This window comes from Zeugodacus cucurbitae, chromosome 2 (assembly GCF_028554725.1).
Source record: "Zeugodacus cucurbitae isolate PBARC_wt_2022May chromosome 2, idZeuCucr1.2, whole genome shotgun sequence".
Lineage (NCBI taxonomy): Eukaryota > Metazoa > Arthropoda > Insecta > Diptera > Tephritidae > Zeugodacus > Zeugodacus cucurbitae.
The window spans coordinates 77320602-77338098 of record NC_071667.1 but is presented as its reverse complement, the minus strand read 5'-3'; the positions used below and the strand labels follow the sequence as shown (position 1 = coordinate 77338098).

General features: G+C 30.5%; 1 long non-coding RNA gene across 1 annotated transcript in view; it reads right to left on the bottom strand.

Moving 5' to 3' along the window:
- The window catches only part of LOC105211274 (uncharacterized), a 45686-nt gene extending 39336 nt beyond the window's left edge, over positions 1-6350 (bottom strand). Inside the window, exons 1-2 of the long non-coding RNA XR_008471093.1 lie at positions 5749-6350; positions 1731-4404 (exon numbers count right to left, since the gene is read on the bottom strand). This is a non-coding gene — a long non-coding RNA (uncharacterized LOC105211274). The remainder of the gene's footprint in view (positions 1-1730; positions 4405-5748) is intronic.
- Between the last annotated feature and the right edge of the window lie 11147 nt (positions 6351-17497).

Here is a 17497-nt window from a genome sequence, read left to right as displayed (position 1 = left end):
TAAATACTTTCGACGAAATTATTTCTTATACGATGTGTGTACGCTTTGTGTTATTAAATAATTGCAACAAAATATTAATGGATCAGTAATTTAGTTTTCTCCAGTTTTGTGTTTCATAGTTCATAGAACTCTGTACTGTCATATACTATATGTTCAATATTATTCGACGCTTTTCGTAATGTAATTATACGTGATTTGATTTTAGTAGTATTTTCGAAGTAAAAATTTTGAGGTAGAAATTGTGTAATAATTATAAAATTATACGAGATATGGTTTAAATACATTCGACGAAATTATTTCTTATACGAAGTGTGTACGCTTTGTGTTATTAAATAATTGCAACAAAAAATTAATGGATCAGTAATTTAGTTTTCTCCTGTTTTGGGTTTCATAGTTCATAGAACTCTGTACTGTCATATACTATATATTTAATATTATTCGACGCTTTTTGTAATGGAATTATAGGTAATTTGATTTTAGTACTATTTTCGAAGTAAAAATTTTGAGGTAGAAATTGTGTAATAATTATAAAATTATACGAGATATGGTTTAAATATATTCGACGAAATTATTTCTTATACGAAGTGTGTACGCTTTGTGTTATTAAATAATTGCAACAAAAAATTAATGGATCAGTAATTTAGTCTCCCTTAGCTTGGGTTTCATAGTTCATAGAACTCTGTACTGTCATATACTATATGTTTAATATTATTCGACGCTTTTCGTAATGGAATTATAGGTGATTTGGTTTTAGTAGTATTTTCGAAGTAAAAATTTTGAGGTAGAAATTGTGTAATAATTATAAAATTATACGAGATATGGTTTAAATATATTCGACGAAATTATTTCTTATACGAAGTGTGTACGCTTTGTGTTATTAAATAATTGCAACAAAAAATTAATGGATCAGTAATTTAGTTTCCCTTAGCTTGGGTTTCATAGTTCATAGAACTCTGTACTGTCATATACTATATGTTTAATATTATTCGACGCTTTTCGTAATGGAATTATAGGTGATTTGGTTTTAGTAGTATTTTCGAAGTAAAAATTTTGAGGTAGAAATTGTGTAATAATTATAAAATTATACGAGATATGGTTTAAATATATTCGACGAAATTATTTCTTATACGAAGTGTGTACGCTTTGTGTTATTAAATAATTGCAACAAAAAATTAATGGATCAGTAATTTAGTTTTCTCCTGTTTTGGGTTTCATAGTTCATAGAACTCTGTACTGTCTATACTATATATTTAATATTATTCGACGCTTTTCGTAATGGAATTATAGGTAATTTGATTTTAGTACTATTTTCGAAGTAAAAATTTTGAGGTAGAAATTGTGTAATAATTATAAAATTATACGAGATATGGTTTAAATACTTTCGACGAAATTATTTCTTATACGATGTGTGTACGCTTTGTGTTATTAAATAATTGCAACAAAAAATTAATGGATCAGTAATTTAGTTTTCTCCAGTTTTGGGTTTCATAGTTCATAGAACTCTGTACTGTCATATACTATATGTTCAATATTATTCGGCGCTTTTCGTAATGTAATTATACGTGATTTGATTTTAGTAGTATTTTCGAAGTAAAAATTTTGAGGTAGAAATTGTGTAATAATTATAAAATTATACGAGATATGGTTTAAATACATTCGACGAAATTATTTCCTATACGAAGTGTGTACGCTTTGTGTTATTAAATAATTGCAACAAAAAATCAATGGACCTGTAATTTAGTCTGCCTTAGCTTTGGGTTTAATAGTTCATAGAACTCTGTACTGTCATATACTATATGTTCAATATTATTCGACGACGATTGTAGTTTATCTGCTTTTATTCAATTAGTACTTTGAGTTAGACGATAGTTATGCAATTGTTATACCATTTGTGCACGTTTATACCATTTATATTTTACGCCAGATATATATATTCTTGTATCCAATTTGTTCTTTTTTATACTATTTATACACTTTTTATAATATTCGCATTCTTATTCACTTTTTTCCCTCTTTGCAGTCGTTTATGCTTTTTCAACCATTTTTATGCTTTTTAGCCATTTGTAACGCTTACACGAAGATTATTTGGTAGTAATCACTTTTATACCTCTTATTCTTTTATACCATTTCACTTAGGATTCAACCCCTAAATTTCGGAATCATTTTTATAGTAATCATGAATTGTGACTTTTTCATCGAATTGTTTATTTACTTAAAAAAAAAAAATAAAGTAATAAATTAGTTAATATTCTGGTGAAATATGCCACATTGCATCGAAACATTTCAGATATGGTATTTGGACTTGAAGAGAAAATCTGTATAGATTAGTTTAGAAACTTTTGAACAAATTGTTATGGTCGAAAATAAAGAAATATACATTGGAGTTGCCATGTTATTGGGAATAATTTTCGATTTCAATACGATGGTAGTTCCAGAAGTACTTCGGCCAATCTTATAATAGATAAATATACAGATTTGATAAGGCTACGATTAATGTCAAATCATATTGAGTTCATTTTACAAAATCAATTCTCTCTATAACCAAAGGTCAAATATTGAGTTACTTCCTCGAAGTTACTAAGTTCAAACAGTGAACAAAACCCAATAATTCATTTAATTATCGGTTGATAGTTAAGATGAGGAACATAAAGTTCAATGTTGGACAATATCAGTTGGCTTGTGGGATGACTTCAGTTATACTCATTATTCAATCTGATACAAGCTTGAATAGTGGAACTTACAACTGACACGAATCAAATTCATTTAGAGTAGTATGAGTAAGAAGAGTTTGATATTGAATTCAAACTTATCGAACAAAGATGTGTCAAATCCGTAAGGATTACGAGAGTTTATGCAGATCGTTCGAGAATTAGAACTGGTTCTTTGTAAAAATATTGACAGAGAATATTATAAACAACATCTTAACAACGTTTTTTATGAATTGTATACGATGTTGTATGAAATCATCGAGGATATGTAGTTTTTTCATATTGTAATGAGGCTGTTTTAAGCCCGAAATACCAGTGTGAAATGTTGGATGAAGGTATTTCACCAGAATGTTATTATTTGATTTTTCAGTTTTTCCTACCTATTGCCTTAGCATTTTCGTTTGGTTATCGTTTGATTATTTTATAAGTGTGTATATTCAGATATTTTTTTCAGTGTTCGCAGAATTTATGTTTACGCATTTTCAGAACACCCTGTTTTGTTTCAATTAAAATATAAAGCGCTTTATATGCCCTCCTTATAAACTATGTGATTTAATATCTCACATTCCCTACAATACTTTGTTGTATTATATATTTTATTTTTTTATTATTTTATACTTTTATACAAGTATTTAATATATTGTATTATTATTTTTATAAGGTAGCAAGTATTTTCTTGTAGTTTGCGTAGTTATTTCTTAGTTTCTTATAAGGTATATGTTAAAAAATCATTACCATTTCAGGCAGGTGCATTATAATATCGACGGTTTAAAAAAAAAATATATATATATAAATGTATGTGCGTTAAAAATTTGATTTATGTATATGTATTATTTACGTTTGTACTCACTTTGGTCGACGGGTCGGTCCTAAAGAGTTTAATTAATTAAAGACTTAAAAGAGTGGGCAGGAATAGTAGTTATTTATTTTTACCTTGCTTGTAATGCTTTTCATATTCTTTTTTTTAGCTTATTTTATGTTTTTTTTTCTCTGCATTGTGTTTGGTTTTGATTTGTATAAATTGGTTTGTTTGGTCATATAAATATATGATAAATAACGCAGTAAATTTGTTTTAACATAATTATGTAAGAGACCATTAAAATTATATTTCAATAAAATTGATTTATGTAACTTTAAGACATACTATGTACATATGGAGTTATTTGATTTGTTTTTTTTTCACGTTCAACCTTTAAAATATATAATTCAACGTTTTTGATAATACAAAAAAAAAAAACAACAATTGTGTTAGGTTTCTTAACAATTCGTGCTAAATTCGGGGTTGATTTTTAACGTACGTATTATTATATATATGAACTGTATATCCTAGGTTAAGTGGAACAAAACAAATACCAATTCTGCAACATAGCATTCCTCTACCGTCGATGACAAGGGCTTTTTATTGGCGGCAGTAGAAGAAGAAGAACAACAATGTCGTAGTAAAGTAGAATAATATTTTGCCGCGAGTACTTTGGTTATTTGTAGATGGGTATATCGAGATCGCTTTGTCTTCAGTTTAATACGAACGAAGGAGTAGCTCTGCGCCTATGCTCAATTATTGTCTTTAATACTGAGTAGATTTTCAGTTTTAATAACAGCAAACTGCAATAACATTTAGTTATATACATTTCTATGTTTGCATGTAGCGGAAGTGATACAAAACGACAATTAATTGCATTTCAAAGACGCCCAACAACTATAAAGTTCAAAGAAAGAAACATGGTTACGATATAAGTTTGTGAGAAAGACTTATGCATTTATGCTAGAATACTATTATTAATTTAGAATTAAAAATATATATATAGATGTGTGTAAACTATTTTTTTTATGCATTTAATAGAGAGTTGTACGTGCTTAAGATAATTTATCGTCTATAAATATTGTATAATGATGATGTGTCGAATTGCATGGTAAATGCGTTAAAACATTTATGGAATATTTCCGGTTTAGCAAAACTATGTACGAGGTTTAGAGCAGGCTTGTGTGAGTGAAAATTTAATTGGAAAGCCTGTGAGTTTAGTTAGGCTTTAGGATGTAAGAAAATCATAATAAGGCGCTAGGAGATATGGTGTTTTTGTACTATAAAAAATTATACTTCAGTATGCGGAGCAATTTAATATTAGAATTTTAATTTTTTTTTTAAGAATTTTGTAGACATCCAAAAAGAAATGCGGTTGCAACAAAGTGTGGATTGCTGTAATATTTAGATATCTTTACATATTCATAATAACCACAATAATATATAGAAAATATAATAATTAATAGAAAAATTATTGGAATGAAAATATTATAGCAAAAAAACTTGCTGTTTTCTTATTATGCAGGCTGTGGAGAATATGTCAGAAACATACTCGTAATTTTACAATGGAATTGCAGCTGCGATGTGGAAAAAATCTTGAAAATGTATTAGGAAAATATTACCAAACTGCTCCGTTGGTGGTGGTTTCTATACGAACGCAGAATTTTTATAGGAAAAAAATATTTTAGTATATAATAAAAATGCGCAGCTGCTTTTGAAATACACGTTTCGTGTGAGTGAAATGGATATATACATACCGGCGCATTCAACCGCACGTCGTGTAGAGAATTTTTGCGATAGCCTGCCTAATTTGTTATGTATGCATACATGAAAAAAATTTAATAAAAAAAATTATGGAAAATTACAATTTCGCAATATTGCGCTGAATAAGTAGCTACGCGATTAAGCAAGTAGAGACGATGTTCAATATAGTATAAAATGTGTACCACATGGAAATGACGTAGAGCATTACAAACACAGAGACAACCATTGCCATACAACGAAAAAAAATACATTTCACAGACTTATACGTAAATAAGTAATATGCGCATGTTAGAGGTAGGGAAATAAAGTTAAAACGTTTCAACTACGTAAAATAGGCGTCGTAGGTTATACGATATATACTATATATGCTATAACTATTATATATGAAAAAATTACGTTGTTTAAAATATTTACTTATAAATATATATGTATGTAAGTTAAAAAAATAAACGAATCAACTGCATTACTTGTTTGTACCTTACGCATTTTCCCAAATCCAATGGCATACTCAAGACCATTACACAGACCATTTGTTACAACGCAGCTTTCTGCACGAAATCGTTTCTTACGCCTGCCTTTCACATTGTTCTCAATACAACGGTGCCCATGTTATATGTAAGCCTGCCTGCCTGTCTGTCTTGTTTGCTTGTTCCTGCATAGGGATTCCTTTCACGAAACTCAGCCTGCCTAATTGTGGTTAACTAGGGTACGCAGTAACAGCTGCAATGGACAGCCACCAAATGTGTTGGAAAAAAAATTCCAAAAAAATCGGCCCTGCGCCTATCGATTTCTGCTGTACTCATTGATTTTCCAGATAAAGCTCATGTTTGAGTATGTACGTCGCCTCACTGCTAGCCTCCCGGTTCTTCGCCTAACCGTACTTGTAATTTCCTCACTAAACACCAACTTCCGGCAGCCATTTGGGCAGAATTCTTCACACTACAAACACTTTTTCAGCAATTCAATTCAAGCTATAAAATACACTTTTTCACAATTTGATTCTTTGAGACTTTCAAACACTTTGTTATACGACTGAAACACAAATGATAGTGTGCTCACTGGCGTTGCTGTATTTATACCAGTTGGCTGTGCAGCTCGGAAAAGTCGGGAAAATTCCACATTCAAATCGCTCGTATTGATTTTCGTTTTCAAGTCTGTTTGTCTCATTTCAACACAGAGAGAGTTTATGCGCCACCTTTTTTGGTTAGGCAGCGATAAGCGAGAAGGTATACTGACTTTATGGAACGTATTCAGCCTACATACATATACGTTTATTTTTACTCGTTTTCACATATACAGTCTTACATATATATGTATATGAATCACCTGAATCAATAGGAAAACAGTAAAATTTATATGAATTTTTTATGTTTTTCCTAATTTATAATAGTTTATGTTTTAAATGTTTTTATAGCGTTTATTAGATATTTGAATTATAAAATATTGCAAAAAAATTATGCCAAAAACAATAATAAACATTCACATTTCGCATATAAGGGTGCCCACATCGTTTGCATTGCTTTTTGAATATGTTTGTATGTATTTAAATATATTTATATTTTTACTATATGTATGGCCGTTTTGCAGCGGTACAGTCACCTCTTTCTAACTGATGAAAAAATATATATTTTATATGTACGTATTTGTACTCGTATACATTCATTCTGACAAAGTGGATCTCGTTTTGCTTGAGCCACCGGGTGCCAGCGAGTTCTGGAAATTTGTGCAACGTTCTATAAACTTCCCAAAGCATATTTGTATAAAAAATCACTAAATACAACAATGCTTATTAATATTACGATTAATAATCAATTATTTAAATAAAATTACTTCTAATTATTCTATTTAAGCTTCTATCAGCGGTCTTATTCAGTGTATTTTCAACAAATTACATTAATATAATAAATTTGTAAATTTTTGTTGCATATGTATGTATGTATGTACTTATGTGCATGGTTAAGGGCAGTCTGATTGAATATAAAAATCAGGTTTGCTCATACACATCTATCTACATGTAGATTGATACCCACGGGCAATACGTGCCTAAATGCATGACGATATGACGTCTGTGTAACTTGTTTATGTGCATACCTACATACATATATACTTTCATGCTACATATGCCCGTTCGAATGCTAATAATGCTGTCGTTCATGTATCCCGATCAACATAGTCCAAATACTTCTCTAATCGTTGAGAAGTTATCGCTATTGACTTCGTCTTTAACTCTGGAACCATAACGATATTTCATACTACGTTTTTTTTTTTACTTTCGTATCTGAACTGAATTAAACTTTGTAATTTGGTTATTTCACAAAAAATTTCAGTAATATTAATGGGGATCATTGTATTGCATTTACTAGAATATTTCAGCTTTTATATATTTTTGATGTGCAGCCACCCCGTTGGTGTTATCGCTCCACAAAATGTGTGGGTAAAAATATAATAAATACTTATGTATATATGTACATCTGAAACGAAAACATGTGAAATTCGTTCCAGAGTTCGACCAACAAATATTTCTCTTTTGTCACAATTCAACGGATATGATTCTGATTCCCATAAAACAAATGCATTTGAACGAGAAAACATGCATACATAGACCCTAAATCGGAAGTGAAACTAAGCCAAAAAAAACTAAGAAATTGTTCAAGTGGTATACAACATACACACAGATATAAAATAAATTGTTGATTCTTTAAGTTTATATCATACAGTCAGTTAATGCAAACATGCTATATAACACTCAATAAGATGAAAATAATTGTTTTTTTTTATAAACGAATTTAAACCCCTACTAATAAGGTAATCATGTTTTGTGTTACATCAGCTCATCTGAAAGATTTTACGCAAATTATTAGAATATTCTTTCTAAAAAGTTGTTAAAAGTTATATCACAATTTAGCTCTCCGCTTAGTACCACACTCCTCGTCTTGAACCTTGCAAGCATCAAACAACATTGTGAAATCCGAAAATTTTAAGAGAAATATTTAAATATTTTACATCTTTCTTTTTACGGTTTTGAGAAATATACATATTTTTTAATTTTAATAGAATTTAATATCCTGATAACTTAATTCGGTTCACATATTTCTGGAAAGTTAACAATGTAATTTCATAGATGGAGACTTATTAATAATTGTCACCTATGAAATGAATGTTGTGAAATATAAAATACAATATATATGTATGTGTATATGATATTAGGCGCTGAATGAGGGCTGGGTATTGCGCCCAGAGCAATGCTAAACGTTTAGTGATAAACCCATTCATACAATGTTATTTATATACGCACGTATGCTCATTATCATTTACAGTAACTTTTTTACTGCAAAATACTTTGAAAATATCAACAAAAAGTAAACATTTGCAAAAAATTTTGCAATCAAAATCACATGCCTAAAATCAAGCAGTGTATTAAATATATACATATATGTCTAAGTACGTACATATGTATGTATGCATGTGTTTCGCATTGGTAGAAAGTCATAAGTCCTTGCATTGCGAAAACAACCCCTAAAAGCAGTTTATGCACCCAGATATTTAGGACGAGTTTAGACGCTCAAATTTTAGTTTCCACTGAATTTGGTTCAAAAAGTTACTTTTCATATCTAAATATGTTTATTTCTTATTATAATGTTATTAATTAATATAATTCTATACGTTAAAATTTAATAAAAAATAAAATTAAATAGAATTGAAGAAAAAAGAAAACACTATACTGTAAAATCGACTTATTTCTGGGTATTGGACCAAACAAATTTTTTCGGGGGATTGAGCCGAGTGTTGTACAGTGTAGTTATGTACATATATGTATAACATGTACAAAAAAATTAACATTTGGGAAAACGTTTTGAAACTAAGAAAAAACGATATGCATAAAAATAATTAGAAGAAATTATAACTTTTTTTGATGACCTAATTTCCAAAAAAAATTGGAAACCTCAACGAGCATTTAGTAACTTCTCTCATCTGCACAGTCATGGCAAAACAGTCATTGCTTTTCAACTTATTTACACTTAAGGTGATATTGTAAAAAAGGAATGTTCTCACTCTTGTTGATTATTACATCATCATAATATGGCATCATCGTTCGTAGATCTTTGATGTTCAGAGAAACTTTCGCTTAAATGACCGAAGTTTCGTTCGGATGATGACTAAGACAACGACAAAAAAGGGAAATATTAAATTATTATTATTTTTTTAATTTAAACCGATAAACGATTTGTGTTTCTATTTTCCCAGTAATAAATAATCAGAGAGTTGGTGGATGAATAGTGTAAGGAGGCATGTACTTAGTAAATATGATGCGAGAGTTCCAAACAAATAAAATTTGAGTCAAGTTTGGAAATATGAACTTAACTTACTGAAATATTCTGAATTTTGTAATTTAGATAGTGTAACTAGGGTTTCAAAATTTTCTCACAAAATCATTAACTTATAGGTTATTTTTGGAGTATACAGTCAAGCTAGAAATATTTCCAAGTTAAAAGAACTTCATTAATTCTATGCCACAGTTAGAAATATTTTAACAATTTGCCCATCTTTTTAAATGTTAAACGGGTAATTCCGAATGTTTCCTATAACTCCCGACACTAATTTTTTTAATATTTTGCTATTTTTTCAAAAAGTAAATTTATTCTATAGTATAGTTTAATCAAAGACTTCCCAAGTACTTTCGCAACACAAACATTTCTTATGTTTAAACTTATTTAAAAATATTCCTAATTTTATTTTCAGGTGGCAACTCCGCTCAAAATATATTTAAATTAAATTTAATACCAAAACATTGTCAAATATATATTTGAATAAGTGACAAAATATATCTACAATAAAAATCTTCCGAACATTTGACTGAACGATTAAGATTTTTCTGAAAATACGATTCCGTTTAAAAGTATTTCTCTTTGAATCCTTGCTACTTTCGAAAATCTCAAGTTAGTTTCTTAAGAGCCACCAATATTTAATATGTCATGAAATAAAGTTCCCATTTCAGATCTGCCGAAATCTCAAAGACTTTGATTCTAGTCTTAAGTACATTTGTGAATGAATTGCGATGAGAAAGTGAATAAAATTGGTATCGAGTTTTACGAGCTAAAATATAAAAGGAAGTGCACTAAAATGAATTATTTCACTCAAATCATTTCTCTCAGTGTAATTCCGTAGTTCAGTATATTTAAGTATGTTTGTATGTAGCTGGACTACCTCTGAGGTGTTTGAACTCTTGGCCGCATTTTTGTTATTGTTCTACGGCAAAAGCAAGCTGTGTGTTTGCTTATGAGAACCGAATGCAATAACTGCAGAGTAGTGAGATACGTACTCTCGAACAGCTGTGAGAGACAATTTATTACGAGTGTCAGATACAACAAGGACACAAACGCACGACATAAGGACATATTGGGCTGGTGTGATTTTGTGATTTTGTGAGAGTACAAACACACAAACAAATATAACTATGAGTTCATGCATATCTGTATGTATGTTTGTTTGTATATAATTATGTGGTCGTGTATTGATGTGTGGTGGGCATAACGAAATTGTTTGCTCTATATTACACAGCTTTACTCGCACTGACTCTTGCAAAGTGACGTCCAGATGAAAAGGTCTGAGATAAACAACTTGTCAGCCAAAGTAATATTGTACGAGTACTATTTGACAAATTGCAAGAAAATATACTGCGAAATGACTTTATTTGCCAGTCGTTTGTGACAAATGACCTAAGCGTGTACGCGTATGTGGGTATGAGTAAAGCCAGAGATTTGATGCGGTTATCTTAATTTTTATTAGGCAATGAAGCTGTGTGTTTTGAAAAATAAATGTGCGTTTGTATGTTATCGCGTACGAAATTGATCCAGTAGGCAGGGAACGAGTATAAGGCATAAAGTTGATAACTAGCTGAAAATGTTGATGTGCGTATATGTTTACATTGTTGTTAAGCATTCGCATGTGTGTAACTTAAGGGCTTAAGGGCACAATATGAATTTCATTGTAACGAGCGGAAATAGTTGTTTGTATGAAAACAGTTACTTTTTAATATCATGAAGTAGCAGGAGATAAAAATGTACAGTGATGTTTTATACCCAATAGGAAAAACATGCCTTAGAAAGGTAGAGTTTTAAAAATTCTAATTTGAAAGTGGAATGACATTAGCATATTTTTTCACAAAAACTAAAGTACATAAATAAAAAAACAAAAAAGTCGAATTAAATTTTTATTATGGACCTCAAATGTTTATATTTTTATTTCTTAGTAACCCTTTGAGTTTAAAGTAAATCATACGGTATTATTTTAAAACAAGAAACAACGCTAACTTCGGCTGTACCGAAGCTAATATACCCTTCACAGGTCAATTCTTTTAGTAACTATGTATGTGTTTAAGCAAATCTAAAGACGTAGGAAAATGTAACTAAAAAATGAAAACATTTTATTAATTCTTTTTTGTCGGGTTGTTTGCTAGAAACATTAAGGTTATATAGTTAACCGATCTGAACAATTTCTTCGGAGATTATATTATTACCTTAAGCAGTAATCGATGTCAAATTTCGTGAAGATACCACGTCAAATGCGAAAATTTTCCATACAAGCCATTGATTCCGATCGTTCGGTTTGTGTGGCAGCTATATGCTATAGTGAACCGAACTGAACAATTATTTCGAAAATTAAATTATTTCTATGACCAATAACTCATACCAAATTTGGTGAAGATATGTAGTAAAATGCGGAAGTTTTCCATACATCCCCTTGATTCCGATCGTTCAGTTTGTATGGCAGCTATATGATATAGTCGGATCGGCAGATCCGACAAATGAGCTTCTTAAAGAGAAAATAACATATGCAAAATTTCAAAACGATATCTTAAAAGCTGAAGGACTAGTTCGTATATATACAGACAGACGGACATGACTAAATCGACTCAGTTCAACATACTGATCATTTATTTATATACATACTTTATAGGGACTCCAACGCTTCCTTCTGGGTATTACAAACTTCGTGACAAACTTGATATACCCTGTTCAGGGTATAATAAGGATATTTGGTCTCGAAACCGAAGTTATAAATCATAAATTTTTGTGTGTGATGTGATAAAAATCTCACAATTTAAAAAATCGAACATGGTTCTTTATACCACACGAGGTGTATTCAAAAGATAACTTTAATTTTCGTTTTTTTATATATATTTATTTATCTAGATTAATTTTATCGGCTTTAGAGTAATCTTCCCATAGTCGGAACACTTCTCGAACTCGATTTTTAGGTTAGCCTTTGACTCTTTCAGCGATTTTTTTATAAAACGATGAGGGTGTTTAAGGTTCACTATATTTTTGCAAATAGGAAAAAATCACACGGAACCATGTCTGGTGAATATGGAGGCTAAGGCAACGGTACAGTATTTTCTTAGCGGCTGCTACAAACAAAGTAAGCATTGATTTAATTTTTTCCCGTTATTTTTTGAACACACCATGCTTATATTTATGGAGTCAAAATAGTTGAAATATTATTCTACGTCTTCGGATAAGATATTTACTTAAGAAAGTCAAACACTAAAGGATATCTCAGCAATTAAAAGGAATGGAATTATGAAAAATTTTAATCTATATATTATGGAAAATTGAAAGCTATATAATGATGTATTACTATTTATTGATATATTATTATACTTATGTACTAATAACAAAAACCGATTGCCGTCCACCGATACCTAGAGGGTACATGAACTTTCCATGCTCATTCCCTTACATCCCTCAGTCATTTATGTATATCCTATTGAGTATGGAATGCATACTATTGAATAATAAATGAACTGTACCTATTTTCAGCTATTCGTTTGAACAAATATACGTACGTAGTTATATATGTACATTGCATTGCATGAAAGGACTTAACTAAAAATACTACTAAATAAGTAGGGCAAGCAATTAGAAATCTAAATTTGAAAACAAATGTACTTGAAGGCACTTAATCAATGTATCGATTATACTGTGCGGAAAGTGAAAAAATGCGCTATTTATTAAAGTGGGTTAAGGGTTTATATGTGGGATATAGAACAAAAATTATACATATCTGATTTTTAATTAATAAATATTAATTTATATGTATATTTAAAATGAAAATATCAAATTTTTCTTAGAATCGAATTTTACTTGAAATTCACAAAAGCTTTTTATGTTAACTTAATCTATTATTTTTCTGAAGAACCAAATGTAGAACACGAATTCTGTAAGTTAAATAGACACTGATGAAAATCATGTGAGAAATTAGGAATTATTAAAAAATGAAATATTCAATGGCTGTTGATGGCTTATTCGATAGTTTAAACTTTCAAATAAAATATGGTTGAAACTTTAAACTGTCGAAATGATAGTTTTCAAAATTACTGACACCATAACTCGAAGAGAAATTGATTGACCGATCAATTTGAGACTAAGTATTTACTATTATATAGTATCTTTTTGATTGGTTGAAAATTGTGAATTTAGCATTAAAAAAACGACAATTCTTTATCCAAAAATCTAAAAAAAATTTCAGAACTTTGTAAATTTTTTTAAACGTTGATCATTGCATAGAAACTATCTTCAACTTTAATAACCTTTTTGAATTTTTTTGATTCAGCTATTCATTCGGTCGGAATCACGTTAGCAGTTGTGGAACTTTTTTGAATATTTAATTTTTTGTCGACAATTTTTGTAAAAAAATCTTTAAATATAGCATAACACATAAAAATATCCAATCAAGTACTTTCTTTAAAAAATATTCGCGAAAAACACCTATTTTTTCATGGGCGGTATAGCGCCTTAAGTTAGGCTATGTATTTAGAAGCCTCAAAAACATGTATATTTTTTTAAACTTCGATATTTTTTGTAAAAAATAAGAGTCAAAAATATCTTCACACATCCCTAATGTTTGTATGTGAGTTCATCAAAGCTAGAAACGGATTTCCATGTATACGCGTTAACATAAATCCCTATCAGTCATCACTGGCAGCATCTTTCATAACTGGCGCACAACAAACTCCAAACAACAATAAAAATAAAAACAAATTATTAATAACAGCCAGCGAAAAGATTTCTCTTCAGTCGCCCAAAAGTTCGCGGACGTGTTGTCATGTGCATTTGCTAAGTTTAGGCTACGCTGATTTGCTAAATAAATCCAATATAAGATGCATACATTCATATATATAAGAAATATTCGTTGAAAAAAATTTAAGCTTGAGCTGGGAAAAGGGTGAATTTTAGATAAAACTCGTGCAAAATTAAATTCAGTTGATAAATCAAAAAAAATACAACTTTTGAGATTCGTAGCTATTTATCGAATTCTTAATTGAATTCTAACCTTACTTTATTGCAAACCATACTCTACACTTTTTAATGTTTTTTGTTTTATTGCTTTTTTGCTTGTATGTATTTTATAAGCCCTTTTCAGCGGTGATAATGTGACATCAAATATATGTACAATGTTTTGACAACCATAAAAGTTGTTTGGAGTCCTAAAATCATGTTTTTCCTCAAGCGGCTGAGACAATACCCCAACTCACAACTTCTCACAGTTCATACTCATATAAAACAATAAAATGCTGAACCCAACATTTTTTATTTCCCAGCTTTGAGGCGAATTTGTTATGTCTATCCTTCGTATTTACATATAATTTTTTTTTAACTTGTGGTGGAATGTGTGTGTTCCAAACCTTTAGGGGGTATGCCGAGACCTTGGTATGAGTAAGTAAGTACAAATATGCGTTGTCAACACACACACATCCGAGTACTTTCACTTTTGCTGACTTGCTTAGGACCACAAGTAGATGTGTTTGTGAAACGAAGACAGTGGGAAGTGTGGAATCTTATGTGTTGGTGAGTGTTTAACTGTTGATAATGGTTTATTTATTGAAAATGCTTTTATGACATTTTAGCAGCGTAAGTTTTGAGGTCAATGTATTGGTCTCTTCCTCGTCAATGTCTGCACGCCCTTATGTCCATGTGCAGTAAGCATATATGGGTATAACAATGTTTATTGGAATAGGCATGCGTTTGGAAGAAACTTTGAGACTAAAAACAAAATTAAGTTTTTGTAGGGTTTTAGTAAAGTGATTTCAGTATACTTTTCCAAAAGTACAAAAATTACTTTAATACTGAATAAAACGATGTTAGCATTTACTGGTACAAGTAAAGTGATTACAGAAAGTCTGCCAATGTAGTAGACAATTTTGAAGTATTTTCTTTGGAAAGATATTTTTGTATCAAAAACTTGTTTCAAATAAATAGGTTTCAACCTAACTCTTTCAACACTTCACAACTCTCTTCAACGCTTTCTAAAAGCACTTTACTTATCTCGCCCTCCTAACACCGTTAATTACATATACACTTGGGCAAATATATATAAAAGCACGGACCGACGCCTAAAAGATTGTGAACAATTTTTTTGTCACTTATATATTCCATAAAAGTTTCACATTCTCGACTTGTAGGAATGTGCTGTCAACTCAGAAAGTGTGCTTGAAATTATTTCTCACTTAAAGTTCATTATTTGGCATTGAACGAATTTTTATTAAAAGGAAATTTTATACAAAATACTTACTAAAAGCGCATAACGATTTAAAAAAATATTTAAAAAATTCTCCACAAGCTTTGAAACACCTTTAAAATCCCGTTTCCTATGGGCCATGACATCCTCCAACTGTCTAAATACTACATTAGTCAGTAAGAAGGCATTTACAACTCATACTTATATACAAAAAATATAAAAAATACAACTGTATATTCAATTTGGTCCGTGCAAACATACAGACAGACAGACAGACATACGTAATGTACTACTTTTTTAGATTTGACAGACATCAACTTTGCTGTCGTTGTGAGGTTTTAGCTAATTTATGCTGTAAGGTTGCAGAAGAGCGAGTAAAATGCAGAAAATTATAGTGGAGAGTGTGGTGTGGTGAGCGCCAACGGATGGTGTCTAAAGTTTGTCATTGTTGTTGAGGGACATCAATGGTAGTAGCGGATAAACTGTTGTATGAGTGGAGTGCAAATTGAAATTACACTCAATGCAAGCGTTGCCAGAATGGTAATTTTTCAAATATTTTTTTTTTTATTGTGACCTGTGGTGAGACTGGGTTATAAATATAATTTTCATTTATAAATGTCTTGGCGCTTTCGATATCAATAATAACGTCGACTGTTTTAACAAAAAAAAAATAATTTAACCCTTTCATGCCCAACTCTGCAACCATTTTAAAACTTGTCGAGTTTACTATAAACCATTTTGAGAGGGAGATCAAGGGTTACAATCATTCTTAAGAAAAAATCTAAATCTAATCTAATCTAAAAAATCACTAAAAGCAAAGATGTTAGTAGAAATTGTAGATCTAAGAGAAATGGAAGTTGACCGTTATTAAGAGTACCAAATATTACAAACTTGACAAAAGACTTCAAAATCCGGTGTTTCCCAAGTTCCAGAAGGAACATATTACCAATCTGCTTAAAAGAGACAGCCATTATAAAATTACATGTAGCAATTAAGGAAGGGCTAAGTTCGGGTGTAACCGGATGTAAACTCCACCGGAAGTTTAAAAATCCGTATCTGAGGTATATGGGGGCTGGATGAAGTATTAACATAATTTTGCCCTTTTTATGGCACAGAGACACACTCTTACAGAAAACACATCTCCTTTATAATTCCTTAGAATATCTGACAGATTTGCCTATATTTTCGATAAAAAATTAACAACAAGCAATGAGGTCCTCATGTGCGATATCAGGGGCCTTGAAAAATTATTCCCCGATTTCAGTGATTTTGTTCCGATATCTTCACTGGTGCTTAATTTATCTATAGTAAAGTGTACGAATCAGGTAGACAGCAAATTATAGTATAATGAATGTAGGCGTTGTAGTGAACTGATGTGGACCATTTTCAAGCTAAACCATTGCCGTAGCTTAGAAAATAGTAACGATTTTTTACTAAAATTCAAAATTAGAGTAATTTTATTTTATTTTTTTTTTTGCAGATCTGGCAACCTGCTGAAAACTCAAATGCAATTGCACAAATTATGCATGTCTACAACTATATGCATGCATACCCATACTAAAACTGAGACGTACATACCAACAAACACGTATAGCCAGCATGCAAGGACGAAAGTTGGGTGCTAACGTCTGCTACAACACTCGTAAATGCACTCAAACGAGTTGAGCGAGCGACGAGAGAGAGAACGCGCGCAGCAAGGTAACAAAGG